Raw genomic sequence first — 16,610 nt, forward strand, 5'->3', positions numbered from 1 at the left:
GCCTTCTGCTATTTCCTAAATTGCTACACCTTTAATCAAGCTCCTTTAACAATCTCTCGTGAACGTTTTCTCCACGCAGCCAGGAGAACCGCATTAACCAACCGGCCCATACGGGGATGAACAAGACGGCAGCTATTAGAGCCACAGCAGAGTCTCCTGTTTATGAGCCGGTAGTGATGAAAACAGACAGTTATCTCTCGCCAGACCCATCACGCCTCTCCCTGCTCTTCCCCACCGCTGAATCTCAGCTTCTGCACAGCCTCCGCATCCCCCTGCCAAACTCCAAGTCTCTGCCTCCATCTCATGGAGAGACTTGATCTCTTCAGCTTCGTTGCGAAGTTACTTCTTTTTTTTTTTTTTTTTTTTTTTTTTTTTTTTTTTTAAAATAACAGACAAAATCCATCCCCTTCTCCCCCAATTTCATATAGCCCGAGGCAGGCTTACAGCATGGAAATTTTTAGCCTGAACAATTATCGCTTGGCAGAGAGTTAACTCGCTGCAAACGGGATCTCGTAACGGGCAGCCGCGGCTATAAGCAACTTTGCTGGCTCCATTTGAAGCAGGCTCCATACCTCGGGAGAGATAACCACTACCCCCAACTCCCCCGCAGTCCGTTTCACAGCTATTTATGTTTAATAAGAGGCAGCACCGGCAGCATGGGAAATCAGCAGCATGTCCGCGATGCAGGCTGGGTGCCCATGCACACGCCAAACCGATTCATCTTATTCCTCCATCACACAGACAGGGGAGAGATAGAAGGGCAAAACCCTCCAAACAAGCCCCAGTCCTGGCACTATAACCATCTCCTCTGTTTTCTCAGCAGCCCCAGCAAGGGATGCAAAAGCCACAGCTCCCACTGCTACCCCACCACGGCTAGGGCTGCCTCTCGGGTATTTCTCCAGGCAATTGCCATAGTTGAACACCTTCGTTTCATCCTCACACCTTCACTTCATCCTCACTAACAGCATCCAGGCCCCAGACACGGTTATTTTTTGATCACGGAACCCACGGTGCCAGCAGACCCCAGGGGAGGATGCTCTTCTTGCAGCCCAATTGCCCCTGGGTTGCACAGCAAGACTCGGGGAGCTTTTGAGGCACCCCTGGGAAGCCACAGCTTCTACATTTACTTGGGGTTTTGAGTGGGGTATTTTAGATGCAGAAGCCTACGTCCATGAAAACTCAATATCCTTAACTTACAAGATCTGAAAGGTCTCTTGTCCTCTTCCCATGGTTCCCCAGCCATAGTTCCGTTAGTCCACACTGATTCTCCCATCTCTAGGTTGCACCAAGACAAGACGAACCTTTAGCCCCGGCTTTCCTCACGGATGCCACGCGAAGCAGCCCTGTCACAGGGGATCTCACAGGGCTGGTGATGAGGCTTCAGCTAGGGACTGCCTGGCATGTAGTCACAGAGCCACGGAATGGTAGGGGTTGGCAGGGACCTCTGGAGATCATCCCGTCCAACCGCCGGCCAGAGCAGGGTCACCCGGAGCAGGTGGCACAGGAATGCCTCCAGCTGGGTTTGAATGTCTCCAGAGACAGAGACTCCACCACCTCTCTGGGCAGCCTGTGCCAGGGCTCTGCCACCCTCAGGGTAAAGAAGTTCCTCCTCGTGTTGAGATGGAACTTCCCATGGTCAAGTTTGTGCCCATTACCTCTTGTCCTGTCACCGGGCACCACTGAAAAGAGCCTGGCCCCATCCTCCTGGCACCCACCCTTGAAGTATTTATAAGTGTTGATGAGATCCCCCCTCAAGTCCTCTTTTTTCCAGATTGAAGAGACCCAAATCCCTCAGCCTTTCTTCACGAGAGAGGTGTTCCAGTCCCCTCGGCATCTTGGTGGCCCTTTGCTGTCCCCTCTCCAGCAGTTCCCTGTCCTTCTGGAACTGGGGAGCCCAGAAATGGACCCAGTGCTCCAGTCACCATCTGTTAATGAAGGGATGGGATTTGCCTGGTGCGGAGGTGGAGCTGTGAGGGGTATGAGGTGGAACCAGGACCTGCTTCGGGAGATGCTACGGACGCTGGAAAGTAGACACAGCTGCAGCAAGGCATGTTGGATCTCACTAGCTGCAGCTCAGCCCCCCTTGTAGGGTGGTTTAGACAGGAAAATATCTGCTAGGGGAACATCAAGACCGTCATCTCCCCACCCTGAGGGTACGAGCAGCTAACCGGACCCTCGCCCTGCCAGCAGCAAGGGCTCAGAGGGGTGAAGATGGGTCTGAAATAAATCCTTAACACAAAAATCTATGCGGAATGAGACATCCCTGTGCACTGAAGTCCTCAAGCCCTGGCAGAGCCCGGACATCTTACACTGGAGAGTCAGTGCTACGCTTGCCCTCCGCTGTCAGGGGGATTCAGTATAAAATGAAACTCTTCTGAGCTTCTAATCTAGTTTAAAATCTCTTCCAAACCTTCCCTCCGCTGGAAAAAGAAAAAAGAAAAAGAAAAAAAAGGCAAGAAACATCGCATCTCTCTTCCTTCTCCATCTCCCTCCCCTCTGCCTTCAAGTGCTCCTTGGAGTGTCTCTGCGGAATCATGTTTATATGCAGTGAGTGCTGTTGTTAGTTAATAACATCGCGATCGCTGAACCTCCCTAATGAAAGAGAGAGACAACATAAACTGTCATTTCAAACAAACATGCAATCAGGGTACCAGCGGCTCTGAAAATATTATCTTCCCCAATTTCACGGGCTTCATGCAGGAAATAGGCTGCTTTCATGGAGATTCTGGTGCATTGCGCCTCACGCGCGGGATTCGGGAGCGGGCTGGGAGCGGTGGGGACACATTAAAGCCATGAAATTGGCTGGGCTATGAAGGAGGAATTGTTTTAACAGCTGGAGCCGGGAAGGACAAATAACAGCAGTGATTATATCTTCATTGCTCATCGTAACCAATGCACCAGGCAACTTGTAATTAGACTGTGAAGAGCTGAAGGTTTGACAGCGAAGGCTTTGAGATCCCGATTAGACACAGCACATTTTGTGCCTGCCCCATGGCCACCCGGCCCCTTTCAAGGGGGAAGAGCAGAGGTCAGGTCAGGCGCTTGGGTGCTGCTGCAAATGCTGCTCGACCCGCACAGGAGCAGTGCTCGGTACGCCGCGGCCATGCTCCCCACTGCTTCCTCCTCCCCACACTCACAACCCCCACTTCTGTCTTCACAGCCCTAGAAAAACCACAGTTTTCCAGCTCCGAGAAGATCTCCAGCTGATACAAAGCTTTAAGCCTACAGAGCAATGCTGACTTAGAGCAGCTACTCATCAGCTCCATGCTTAACGTGCTTTGAAGACCTCAATCTTAAACATCGACTCTTCTGGATAGCCGTGTTATGGATGAGAACTGTCTTTTCCGTGCCCAGGAGACTCCTCTAGGTTCATAGACCCATCAATGAGGGTTCGGCAAGCCACTGGAGCTTGGAGAGCTTGGGAGAGCGTGGCTGAGGATGGATTGCCTTCCCAGCCACCACCCACCTTGCTCAGGGCTGATGGGAGCAGGAGGAGATCTGCCTGGGCTCACCTGAAGCTGCCTTCACCATCCATCCCATGGGAGCCAAATCCAGAATGGATTGGCCTTGGGGACCCACGGTCCGACACTGCCTTTTGGATCTGCTTGGACAAGACTATCTCTTTCTCATACCAGCCAAAATTAAATCCTTTATGGTCCTTCTGACAGCCCGTGTGTCTGCACAGCCTCCCCAAGAGACACCTACCCTGAACAGAGTGGGGACAGAGACCGAGCCAAGAGCTTCACAGCACTGTCCCTTGACTCTTTCCCCTCCATACACACCGTGAGGGATCCATACACACTGTGAGGGATCCCTCTGGAAAGCAGGATTGGAAGATGAAGCCTCCTCTTCCTCCTGATGCCATCACCACCGAGGTGAGTGGAGGAGAACCACCATGCCTCAACTTGGAAGCGAAGGCCGTTCCCCACCACTCAATTGCTCTGATGGAGCTCGAGGAGAAAAACGTAGACAGAAGGGACTGAGTTTCCCCTTGCAAAATAATTATTTGGGCAACCATGTTAAGAATAAGCACCTTAAAAAACCCAAACAAACAAACAACAAAAAAACAAATAAAAACACTAAGCTGAGATTTTCTGCTGGTTCCCTCTCCGGCCATCACGGGATGGAAGGAAAACAGGGTGAAAACAGCCCATCCCCAGCCACACGCCAACGCCTAAGAGCGGAGGTAGCGTTAAGGGAGGTAAATCGGAGCAGAAATCTCTCCCTGCAGGTAAAGGAGAGGGCTAATTTCCCCCCAACCTCAGCGTTTATAACAGACAACCACCAGCACTGAGACAGACCTCGTGGGAGAGCCGCCCGGGAGGTGACAGCGCTGCCACCGACGCTTGGCAGCCGCATTCCAATGAAGTTTAAAAAACTCTTCTGACATTTAAGAAAAATCAACAAGCATCTAAAAGTGACGAGGGGACCAGGCACATAACTGGCTGAATGTCACATTTAAAGCTCGAAAGATAGCAGCTGCTTTATCTGCTAAAGCAGGTGGTTGGAGTGGTAAATAAGGCACAGAGGGCCAGATTCTGCTCCCGCACCTGCATCCCTCCGTTGACGGCGATGGAGCGACTCTGGATTTGCACCAACGTGACAGACAGCCAGAATGGGGCTGGAGAGTCTATTAAACTTTAATACTTCTGAGCATCAACAACGCGCGTGCCACCGGCCCCCTGCCTTGACTCGAAATATCGACACAGGCCACAGCCACACCAGTAAAAATTTATTGATTTAAATTGGCAGTGCCCTTTTTGAATCGGTTGTCGCTCTGACTGATGTACAGATATGAGCAAAAGGACATTTGAAGCATTTTAATGCACTTTTTACTGCGTTATCTCTCACCATGATCTTAGCTGCTTCATGGAAATGACTCACATAGCAAGTAGAAGAACCCAATGTAATTAACGACCTGGCAACTCTATAATGATCCTTTCTACATAAAAAGGTCTTCCCTATGCTATGAATAGACTTGAAGTAATTTATTGCAATCCATATAAAGATGAGACTGCTTTGACCTTGGGGATTTTCTTTAAGTTTTTTTTTTTTTTTTTAAACAACCATAATTGCTAAGAAGATTTTAAGTGATAGCAGTTTAAAGAAAATTTTTTAAATGCGATGTGAAAAGTGAAGAATCATCACGCACAGCCTGCAGAGAGAATATTAACAAGCATCCTCCGTATCACTTAGGGAGGAGGTTTCGACACTAAACAATAGATTTCCCTCCATTTCTTACGGGCACGACTCTAATCCTCAACACACCGAAGCAGAGGTGCAGTTTTACTCCCCCAAGTAGCTCCCGGGAAACGACGAATGCGCAGGAAAGCCTGTGGGGAAGCCAAGAACAAGCAGTTTCCCTGCATTCCCCAGGCTGTCCCGTGAAGTCGATGATTTGCCTTTTACGCACCCAACGGAGATGAACCTCAGTTTCGCACAAATTTAGCCCAAACGCCCAACTCTAACGCCGTGGGAGCAATCCCCGGGCGTTTGCGATTCTGGAGCTGTCTTGGGTTGAGCGACACAGGACTAATTTATCTTCTAATGCTGGGGAAAACTCCACTTTTGGAAGACTCTAGTGTCCAAATTTGGGAAAATACTTACTTTATAGCCAGCTAGGCTATGTGGGATTCAAGGTCTCAGTGTTTTCAAGCCTTGCCAAGTGCGGGGATGAGGAGCAAGACCCAGGCACTTGACCCAGGCTGGCCAACAGGATTATTTCATACCATGAACGGCACATTCTATACAAACTGGAAAGTTTGCTGCGTAGTGTCTCGCTCCCTTGATGTCGGTGGTCCAGAGAAACTCCTTGCCCCGGTGCCGGAGCCCTGAGCGCTTCCCTTCCTCCCAAAGCCATTGCACTCACAGTGTCCAGCATTTACTGTCCACTGCTGTGAGCGCACGGCTTCCTGCTGGTAGAATTGGCTGAGTAAAATTATTGTATATCTTATATTAGTATCAGGATTAATACAAGTTCTTTAGTATTGTTGTTAATTATTTAGCCTTACCCTATTAAATCTCTTTATATTTCAACCCTTCTGTTTCCTTGCTTTGCCCCATTCCCCTTTCCAGGTGGGGAGGGGTCATCGGGTGATAGAATAATTGTCTAAACGACAATAAGTTATTATGGGTTTTCTCAAATCATAACAGAGCAATGCCCGGACGTTTGCCATTCTCGTGCCCGGCGCTGCGGCGAGCGGAGGAGTTGGGTTTGAGGCTGACATGGCTAGGAAAGCCCGGCACCCCAAGGCTTGTGGGGCGAGGAAAGGGGTTCCCAGGGAGTGTGAGAACTAGCCACGGTTTTCCCTCCTGGCACCGTCTCCATCTTCCTCATACAAACACCTCCTCTCCCCCATCCTGCGCAGTCCACACATCAGCGCTCCTTATATTCAGATGGGGCTCAACCACGATTTACTGCGGCGGGGCTGTCGGTAAAGTGTTAACTTTACATCCAGCATCATAGCTTCATATCGGCTTTTACTGTTTGCAGTAAAGCCTTTACTCTTTCCATCTTGCTAACACCTTGCCTGCCCGGGCGCGTTGCTTGCTTTCCCCTTGTTTCTCATTTCATCCGGCTGGCGCCTCTTTTATATCCCCCAGTCCCCTGCATTTTCACAGGGAAAGCCATCATAGGCGGGTGATTTAAGCAGAAGTCGAGTTCAGTCTACCAGGGCTCTTTTCAAGGGCTTTGAGAGAGACAGGGACACCTGGGAAGGGGTCACATCACACGCTGGATTGGTTGTGGCAGGACATCTAACAGGACGTGCTCGAGTGACTCCCACCCTTTGAAGTCCCCGGCGCTGTTTTGATTCCTTTCCCAGAGCTTCAGGGCCATCTCGGTCACAGGGAAACACGTTGAGCGAAGGAATAATTCTGGCCCAGGAAAAAGGGTAAGTTGCAGGTCTGACTGGAAAAAGCTGGGATGGAACCGCTTTCCGTCAGAGAAGAAGTTGGAAGTGAAATGCTCTGCAGAGTCAGGTCTTTTTCTGCAGGAATTTCATTTCACAGAAGAGGGCGGGGGGAACCAACCAAACCATAACACCCAACGAGTTTGGCTCATCCTGATTTGATACTCCTCAAAACCCAGCATTTGCATTCTTTGTTTCAAAACAACTTTAACCTCAGCCTCGCTTTCCCCTCAATTGTTTCCCTGTTGTGCTTTGTCAAGTAAGACATAAATAAGCTCACGCACAAACAAGATGTGTTTCTGCCTGTTATGCTCGGAAGGGGGTTGGAAACCCAACATTTCGCTCCCATTGAAAACAAAGCCCCCCATCACCAAAATTCACAGCCGAAGTCAGAATTTTGCCGGTGGAAGGGCATAAAAATATCTACATGGTTCAAAATTCACGCCTTGGATGAGGATAGAGGAGTCGCCCTTTCCACCACCGCTTGAAATATTCAAGACGCATCGAAACGACTACAGCAAAACCACAGTTTGTTTCACTTCTAGGCTAAGTTTTATCATCTTAAATATACAGGATTAATTTTTTATATGATTTAAGCTTTAATTAAATGTGAGAATTATATTTAAGAGAAACAAAAGAGAAGCGACAAGTTGATACCCACTATTTTGGTTTCAAGTCACTTAAAATGCTGGTGGGTGCGATCAGACTCAGCAGGAGCTAAAAAGCATCTTCCAGAAGAAAGTTATATGTCAAAAAGAAATTCCCCCTACCATCCCGCTTCCTATTGACTATCAGATCACATCACTTACAATCGCTACCGTATCTCACATTAAAAAATTAAGTCCATAACCACAGAGAAACATCTACCCATTTCTTTTATAGCTTCTTGCCACAACGAGCTATATATCTCCATTATCACGGCGCTATCGCCAACACACAATAAATCCGAGCTCGCGTCATAAATAACACTTTCATGTAACGAAGTTACGCTTAGGAGTACAGGCATAAATTAACACGCCGCCATGTAACTCTAAATAGTGTTTTAGGCCTTGTCAGAAACCAATTATGCAAAATATCCTCCTCGCGAAGATCCGCCGGTGATACTTCAAAGCATTACCTCATTTCAACCACCCCTGGACAAGGCGCGGGGCTGTGAATCAGGGCTGAGCTGGGGGATGCTCGGATGATTAAACCCTCTGAAGTCATCTCATTTACTGACATCATCGCTTGAAAGCATCTGTACGCCTTCCAAAAAAAAAAAAATTCTAATTTGTCCTTTCTACACCGGTAATGAAGATGCCTCCACCCAGATCCAAGCCCGTTATCCCAAGTCAGTGAATATCCCGAAATCTAAATAAACAGAAGGGACTAGATTTGTAAGGTTTAATAAAAGATATTGCCAATAAAGCTGGCGCTGCCTCTGTCTTTACACCATTTTGGCCGCAGCCCAGAGGACTACAACGCAGCCTTATTTCAGCCAGGGACCGAGGCACACGAAGATTAAAACACCTTTTCTCAAGGTCACACGCAACCCGGAGGGGAAAAAATGAGAAGCATCCGTTATCTTCCCATCCCAGGCCGGAAAGGCAAAACTGGAACCAGTGAGAATTCACTGGCTGAATGTAAAAATCTTGGCTGCTTTCCGTTCAAGTGAGGAACGGGTATGAAAATCCCGAAGGATGTTTACTAAAGTCCCTGGCAATTGTTTATCAACACGCATTTAATCTCCCCAAACACCTTCTCCCTAAGAAACCGGCAGTTTTGTTTTCCTCCCCCCGCCCTCCGCCTCTTTATTGTGATGCTCCTGCCTCGCCCATTCAGATTTGAAGATTTCCGGGATTCTCCCCAAAACCGTACGTCTCCCCTTGACCCGCGGGCACTTCTTTTGGCCAGCTGTAGCCATCTCCTCCCGGCCACGCCGGCTGCTCGCGCCTCCCTCGACTCGCAAGAGTTTGCGGCAAATCTGATAGCAGATGTGATTTCCAGCTGGGTCTATAGACCGACCGCAGCAGGTTCATTAATAACAATTATTAAGTGCTTTATGTTACAAATTAGGCCTGTAGGAATACAAAAAAATATCCAGCCGGTTGGTTTACTGTCTCTTGTCGGAGGGGACTGTAAATTCCCATTATCACAACACTATCACCACGGCAAAGCGGGTAGAGGAACTCATCGTAAATAAGGCTTTAAAATAGCTAAATCATCATTGGATGCCAGAGCATAAGTTAGTACCCATCCGCAACGCCAGGGAAGGCACGGGCTAACAGATTCCACGCATCCTCCAGCAAACGCACAGATTTTTGGGAGTCGCATGGAGAGCATCCTCCTCTCGCCGCTTCCCAACGCCCACAAACGACAGCAACGTTGGTCTGGGCATTTTGCTTCACATATTATCAACTTTACGCCAATAACCTTTAGGAATTGATAGGTCGGGCAAGAGAGGAGCTGGTAGAACGAAGCAGGGAGGGAATAAATCGCGCCCAGCCATGCCCTGAAGAGCCGCAGGTACCCAGGCAGCCAACACGGGCTGGGAAACGGGGTTTGCTGCGCGACAACAGGAGGCCAGGCGAGGAAAAAAAAAAAAAGTTCATTTAATTCTTTCATTCCCCACGCTATGGGACAGCCTGCCCCGGAGGGATGAGAAGGCAGAGCCGAGAAGCTCCTTCTCCTCCATCCTCCTACTCATAAGCTTCAGCTCCCCGGCGCGTGGCACAACGGCACCACGAAAGAGGCCAAAAAACTCAAAGCCAGAAGAAACTCAGCATCCTGCCCGTAAAGAGAGATAGGGAAAAAAAAAAATAAAAATTTCCTCTCTCCTCACCCAACAGTCCCCTACTTTGTTCCATAAAACCAGTTTTTCCCAGGGATGCTGGCTCCTCTCGAGGGCGCGCCGAAGGTGCGGCGGACGTGAATAAAACGGATCCGTGCGCACAAGAAGAGACGCCGAGGCCACGGATGCCACCAGGGGTATCTCAGGCATTTATTTTCAGCGGCTTCTGCCCGGGGCTGGATGCGAGGCAGCAGAGAAGAGGGAGCTTATTCATCCCATTACTGGGCCCTAGAGGCATCCAGTTCCCCCCACCATGAAAATTTTAATAAAACCAGTGCATCGACTTTCAATTAGAAGGCCGTAAAACGGTTCATTTTCATCTGTTTGTTGCACAGTAACACAGATCCTCGGGAGAAAACAGCGCCTTTTCCAGACTGTCTGCGACGCAGAGAGCATTAATTGAATATTCTGTTGAAACCACCTTCAATTAGTGCCTCCGAGTTTTGCATGACATTCATCACTGCAACTCGCCCGATTCTGCACGCGGCACGTTTGGGGTTTTAGCGATGCGCGCATCACATTAACTCGCAGCGTTATCCCGAAAATAACAATTTTATTTGCTAATGAGACGCTAGCCGGTGGTGGGTGGGCTGCCGCACCAGGCAATGGCTTCCCGGGCTGGATGGCATAAAGCAGAATGGGTTCTCCAGCCGCAGAATAACCAGCCTTGATAATAAATTCCTGGCCCTAACTCAAACCACACCATTGCTCTTCCCATTTCTCTGCGTGGGTAAGTCGAGGCCAACCCTACGGCTGCTGTTATAACAGAGATGCAGCACCCTTCATTACAGTTCCCCCAACAGTCTGGAAACCCAGATTAAATGCATTCACATCCCAGATGGGATTCAAGCTATAAATGTTCGTCCTACGGAACCTGGGGCACCGTCAAGCCCTAAACGTTATTTTTTGGCCATCTTTTCGGAAAAAGTTCAAGCCGAGTGTTGGCCAGGAGATAGATGCGAGGTCAAAAATCCCACTCCAGTTACGACTTGTGCTGGCTGCAAGCCTCAGCCACGCCGAGGGAAGGCTGAAGCCGTCCATCCCTGGTCTGATTTCTCCCAAGAACCCAAGGAATTTTGCTGCAAACGCTGTCCCGGACTCGTGCAGCTCAGCCCTGCGATGCTGCTCTCCCCTCCCCTCGCAGGCAATCGCTCAGCACGACGCTGGAAAATATTCTGGCGGAAAGGTGCTTTCATCTTTTCCTCCAAAAAAAAAAAAAGAATAAGCACTTTTTAAATTTTGTATGCATCTCTGCTGACTGGGGGGGATATTTTTCTGCTGAGTCCTAACACGCGACGACCTGCTTTCCGCTCGTTTCAGAGTCTCCCCAGACATGGATGCGAAAAGGCAGAGGGGAGCCAAGGCGTTTGTCAGGCACCAGGAGCCTGTGACCAAATAACCCACAGCGGGACAAGAAATACGGGACCGAGGAGACTTAGCGGACACACGGATGGGGGATTTCGGCACGTTACACCCAGCTGGAAGCGTTACACACCATGGAAATGCTTCAGCTGGTTTAGGTCATTATACAGGGAAGCAGTATAGCTTGGAAAGACAAGCCGTGCGAGCAGGATATATCGCTTCCCAGTGGCACAGCCTCAGTTTCCCCAACTTTAAGAAAGTTGAAGCATAAAAAAAATAAAAAAAATAAAAAAAATAAAAAAAATAAAAAAATAAAAAAAATAAAAAAATAAAAAAATAAAAAAAATAAAAAAATAAAAAAAATAAAAAAATAAAAAAATAAAAAAATAAAAAAAATAAAAAAATAAAAAAAATAAAAAAAAAAATAAAAAAAATAAAAAAAATAAAAAAAATAAAAAAAAATAAAAAAAAATAAAAAAAAATAAAAAAAAATAAAAAAAAATAAAAAAAAATAAAAAAAAATAAAAAAAAATAAAAAAAAATAAAAAAAAATAAAAAAAAATAAAAAAAATAAAAAAAATAAAAAAAATAAAAAAAATAAAAAAAATAAAAAAAATAAAAAAAATAAAAAAAATAAAAAAAATAAAAAAAATAAAAAAAATAAAAAATAAAGCAGAACAGACTTTGTAGAGCATCCTGTCACCTACTGAGGTGACACAATATATTACCGAGATAATATTAATAAGTGCATCTTACGCGCAAAACCCTATGCACAAAACCGCACGATGTTTAGCCTTGCGTCAAGCTGATTTTTTTTTTTAATTACAAGGTGGTGGGTTGGGGTTGTTTGTTGGTTTTGTTTTGTTTTTTATTCCCCCCATTGGCAGTCCATGATGGGCATCAGCCAACTCATCGCTGGGAGGCTGCGGGCGAGGAGGGGAGCAGCGCGTGTCCGTAGGCATGCAGGTAGCATCCCTGTGGAATCAGCAGCTGCAAACGCCGGTGGCGCGCGTGAGGGTAGCTGGCCGCTTAGATGAGCAATTACCGAGGCGACGCCAGGCGCGCACTGATTGAGGTCCCCTCCCGGCACCAAAAACCGTCGCTCAAACCCCAGGGCTGAGCGGCCGCAGCGCCAAGCCGCCGTGCCATTTCAGGCTCAGCGCCGGGCAAATTTCACTTATTGTACGTAAAACCACCCACCTCCGCCTTTTTACCGGGGCTCGGAGCTGGGCTTCCAATGAAGACCCGGAGAAAAATGCATGTTTGCGTCAAGAAAAGCACCCCAAATACAGCAGCAACCCGAGTGCTTTTGAGAAACCCCACACGCCAGCCAACGTTTCTTTCTTTTTTTTTTTTTTTTTTAATTGTTTCTTAACTTTCTATCTGCAGCTCTGCAAAGCACTCTAATATAATCAGGTCCTCTGCACAGGGGATTAGCAGGCTTATATCCCGTGGATCCAATCAGGAAAGTCTATCAGCAAAACATACTTATGTTGATACAGCTATTATAATCTGCATAATTCTTCCGAGTTCACATACTTAATGGATGGCAAACAGAGTCATTACTGCCGCAACTTACATCCATAGGATCTCTACGAGCCGTTCGCTGCAGTGTTTTTTATTATTCATAGCTTTAGTTATTGATTTTCAGGAGAAGATACATGCTTTTAAGCACCATAAAAGCAAAAGAGGAAAACAAATAGCGCTATTCCAAGATTAATACACGGCTCGCAATAAAAGTATGGCTGTCACATTGCACTGTGTATAGCTGATGGAGCCTTGACAAATTCCATGCAAAATGGCTGAGTTGCTTAAGAAGCTTGTTAAATAATTTAAAGGCAAGTTTTACTGGAGGCAGGAAAGTTCTTCCCCAAATCCACTTTCTTAGATTTATGAGCTAGGAGTGTGTTAATCAACCCGAGCACGGGATTCAGCCGGGATGTTGCCTCCCGGCAGGGCACAGCCTGGGTGGAGGGTTTAAATAAGGATATATCTATAGGATATGATAAAGCACGGCCCGTATCTGCAAGGTCTCCAAGCCACCATCCCGCTGACGAGCTCGGGTGCAATGGTGATCCGTGCTCGTCAAACCACGGGGCACCAGAAACCCTCTAAGGGGGGGCTTTTATACCTGGACAGCATCAGGACCCACTCGTCCTGCTCCATCCCAGCTCTCCAACACGGCTGTCATCTCAAACCCAGGCAACTTGAGCGCACCTCAAGACCCCCCCAGGGTCAGGACTGGCTACGGAGAGACTCTTTCCCTGATGGACTCCCACAAACTCATCTCCTGCCAGGAGGCGGGAGCGACATCTTCAGCCTGTACAGTCCAGAAGTGGCACCGGGAAGGGTTGGCCAACTCTCTAGCACCTCGGCATGACAACAGCTCTTTCATCTCCTGGCAGGTGGAGAGCTGCACCGCTAAATCAACCCGGTACAACGGAGCTACCATCCCCAGCAGAAAGACTCCCAGCTTCAGGATATTTATGTGAGGAACAGCTTCCAGCGCCCGAGAGCCCTTTAAAAACAGCATCACAAGACAGCGAGAGCAAAGCCAAGCTCAAAGCCGGCAGAGCATCGCAGAAAAGCAACACCACGCTTGTTTGTTCACTTAAAGGCTCACGCAGGAGGCAAAGGACCTTCCAACTTACAACATTTCTATAGCAACTAGGGTCCCACCATGGTCTTTTTGTTCCAGACACTGTACAGACTGTCTCCATATTAATAACCCTGCTTCCCAAAGAGGCAGGAAACAAAACACCCACAAGATCAAACGTAAGGAGCCAGTCTGCTCTAATACCTAGGCAAGGAGGGATGCAGCTAGAGGAAGGCTCTGCAAAATAGCTTGCAAAACACTAGTACTTAGTGCAGGCACCTGAAAAAACCTTATATGCAGCCTTCCGGGGCTGTGCTGGGGATGCTCTGCAGCTCATCTCAGAGCTCAGGTGGTGAAAATCATCCCAACAGCTTCGTACTGCCCCCCCTTCCAAGCTCACAGAAAAAAGACTCAGGGGTCTAAGTCTTCCGAACTTGATCTCCAAGTTCCTCCTTTAAAGAACAAGTCCATTCACCTGCAGATATTCAGGCAGATTCAGCTGGTGAAGCCTTACGATGCTGCCCTCGTAAGACACCCACCCCCCGAACAGCACAGCAACACAGGCAACAGCCCCGATTCCACTATGGGGAATGACCAAGGGTGGCATTTACACGACTCGCCTTCCCCATCCATCTCATCAAGCTGCTTTTTTTTTTGGGAGGGGAGGGAACAGAGGTTGGATAGCAGCCCCGGGACGAAGCCACCTGCTCTGGCGGCCCCTTGCCACGGCGTCACGTTTTTTCGCATGCCGATTGCAAGAAGAGGAATCGCACCTTAAGTTACTTCCCGCGTGGGGAACTCTTGTCAAAACGGGGAACTGCAGGTATTTTTCCTCCTGGAAGGTGCTCCAGGAAGCTTAAAATATTTCAGTGGCCCAGAAATTCTTCCCTGTCCCACCCCTGTATGCTTGCAAGCAGGACAATTCATGATGAGAGTGAAGCCGGGGGCTTGCGAAAGGCAAAGCGTCCCAGGGAGGCGAATTTAACCCCAAACACCAGCCCTTTGGGAGGAGCCCATCCCCGAGGGCAGGCGGGAGCTGGGTTGCACCCAGCATCCCGCCTCCTCAGATCCCAGACCACACGCTCTGGTCTGCATTTACCCATTAATAAAAAGATTTCCTGGTTCGCACCCATTATCACGGAATCACATTATAAACTAATGTTTTTTTTAATTGGCCCTGCTCCCCAACCCGACTCGGGAACAACAGCCATGCGGTTCTATGGCACCGAAGAGTTCGGACCCGCAGAAAGACCCCGCCACCCACTCCCACCCGCAATAAAAAACCCAGTTTGGGATGTTTGTCACCACCGGCACCACAATTAAAATTGGCATCGCTCCGGCGGCTCAGCGTCCTCCGGTTGCGGTACCTTAATGCAAGGGCAAGGCTGCTCAGCCCACGCAACAGCTTGCAGAAACTCCTCTCCCCCCAAAAAACCTCTCTCGAAAAGGGAAGGGGAACCAGAGCATATAGGGAGGGGCTGGAGACAAGGGGGAAACTGAGGCACAAGGTTTTAACAGCAACGTGGCGAGCGTGGGGTGCTCCCACGGAGGAGGAGAAGGTTGTAAACCTCTTGGAGGTTCAACGCTGGGGCAGAAGTCAGGCTGAAGAAGCTTTGTTAAGCCCAAAAACTCAAGGTCTCCCTTGCACACGTGTATTTTAGAGCATGCAACCGTTTGCAAACCTCATATTTTGCGCAAAAAAGAAAAAAAAAAATCAGCCCTGCTTCATCATCTATTTATACTCATCTAACACTTGGTGCTTGGCTAACAGGAGTATTTACACCATACCACATGGAAGAGGGGATAAAAGCATCCAAGGAATGAGGGGAACAGCACAATCCCGCATGGAAGCGGCTCCGGCACCCGAAAATACCCCTGGACACATAGGGATACACCAAGGCAACATACAGACTGGCAACAGGCCTCCGCTTCCCAGCGGATCCAGGCTACAAAAAGACCCTTTAAAAGCCCTTTCCAAAAAGGATACTTCTTTTAAACCGACAGATTTTGATTAAACACTTTTTTTTCTTGCTGCTCTGCCTTCCTGTAGTACCCACACAGCTATGAAACGTTCTCAAAACTGACGTATTTTGGGTAATTTTTACAATACGACAAAGCTCTCCAGCCAAAAGGAGGAATTTCGCCCCGTGGCCCCCACCTCGGCCACCCGCAGCACCCAAATCCCCCCCAGCCCCGGCTCCCACGCACAGGAGCACCCCTTCCTCCTGCTTATTATTGCTTTTTTTTTTTTTTACCCTTACACACACAAAAGCTGCAGCCACACGCAAAGGAGAAACGGGAAAAAAAAAAACAAAAAAAACAAACCCTTGACTGGTTTTGCCAATTGCAGCCAGGGACGTTTACGGTCCCAGACAGCGCTTCCATCTTCCGCAACACAAACATCGTCCCGTGGGACAAACCAACCCTGCAGCACCTTCCCGCAGCGCCATAAACCGGGATGCACGCGGGCCAGGGATGGCAAAGCAGGGACCCTTCTCCGAACACAGCTTCCAGAAAGTTTTTAAATTTTTTCTCACCTTTTTGCAGCGAGGCCTCGTCCCTTGTGCCATCCTGCGTCTCCTCTTCTTGGAGATGCTCCACGAGATGCTCCATAAGACACTTCCATAAGCAGCTCCGTGAGTGTGTCGGGGGGAACCCCTTGTAGACAGATGGGATCCCCAAGGGGTCTGCACCTCCTCAGTTGCAAAATATAAAAGTCCAAGTGTATTTTTTACAGCCGTGAAACATTTCAGTCCAAACTCCTCCAAGCACGACCCCGAAGCTGCGAGCAGGACCCTCCTCACTTGCAGAGGAACAACGAGGAGCTGCTGCTCCCCCAGCCCGTTTTGTGCCCACACCCCACCACAGGTGAGCATCATCACCAGTTAATTACTGCCTACGGCCTGGGGTC

Source organism: Rissa tridactyla, chromosome 17, assembly GCF_028500815.1.
Source record: "Rissa tridactyla isolate bRisTri1 chromosome 17, bRisTri1.patW.cur.20221130, whole genome shotgun sequence".
In the NCBI taxonomy this organism is placed as follows: domain Eukaryota; kingdom Metazoa; phylum Chordata; class Aves; order Charadriiformes; family Laridae; genus Rissa; species Rissa tridactyla.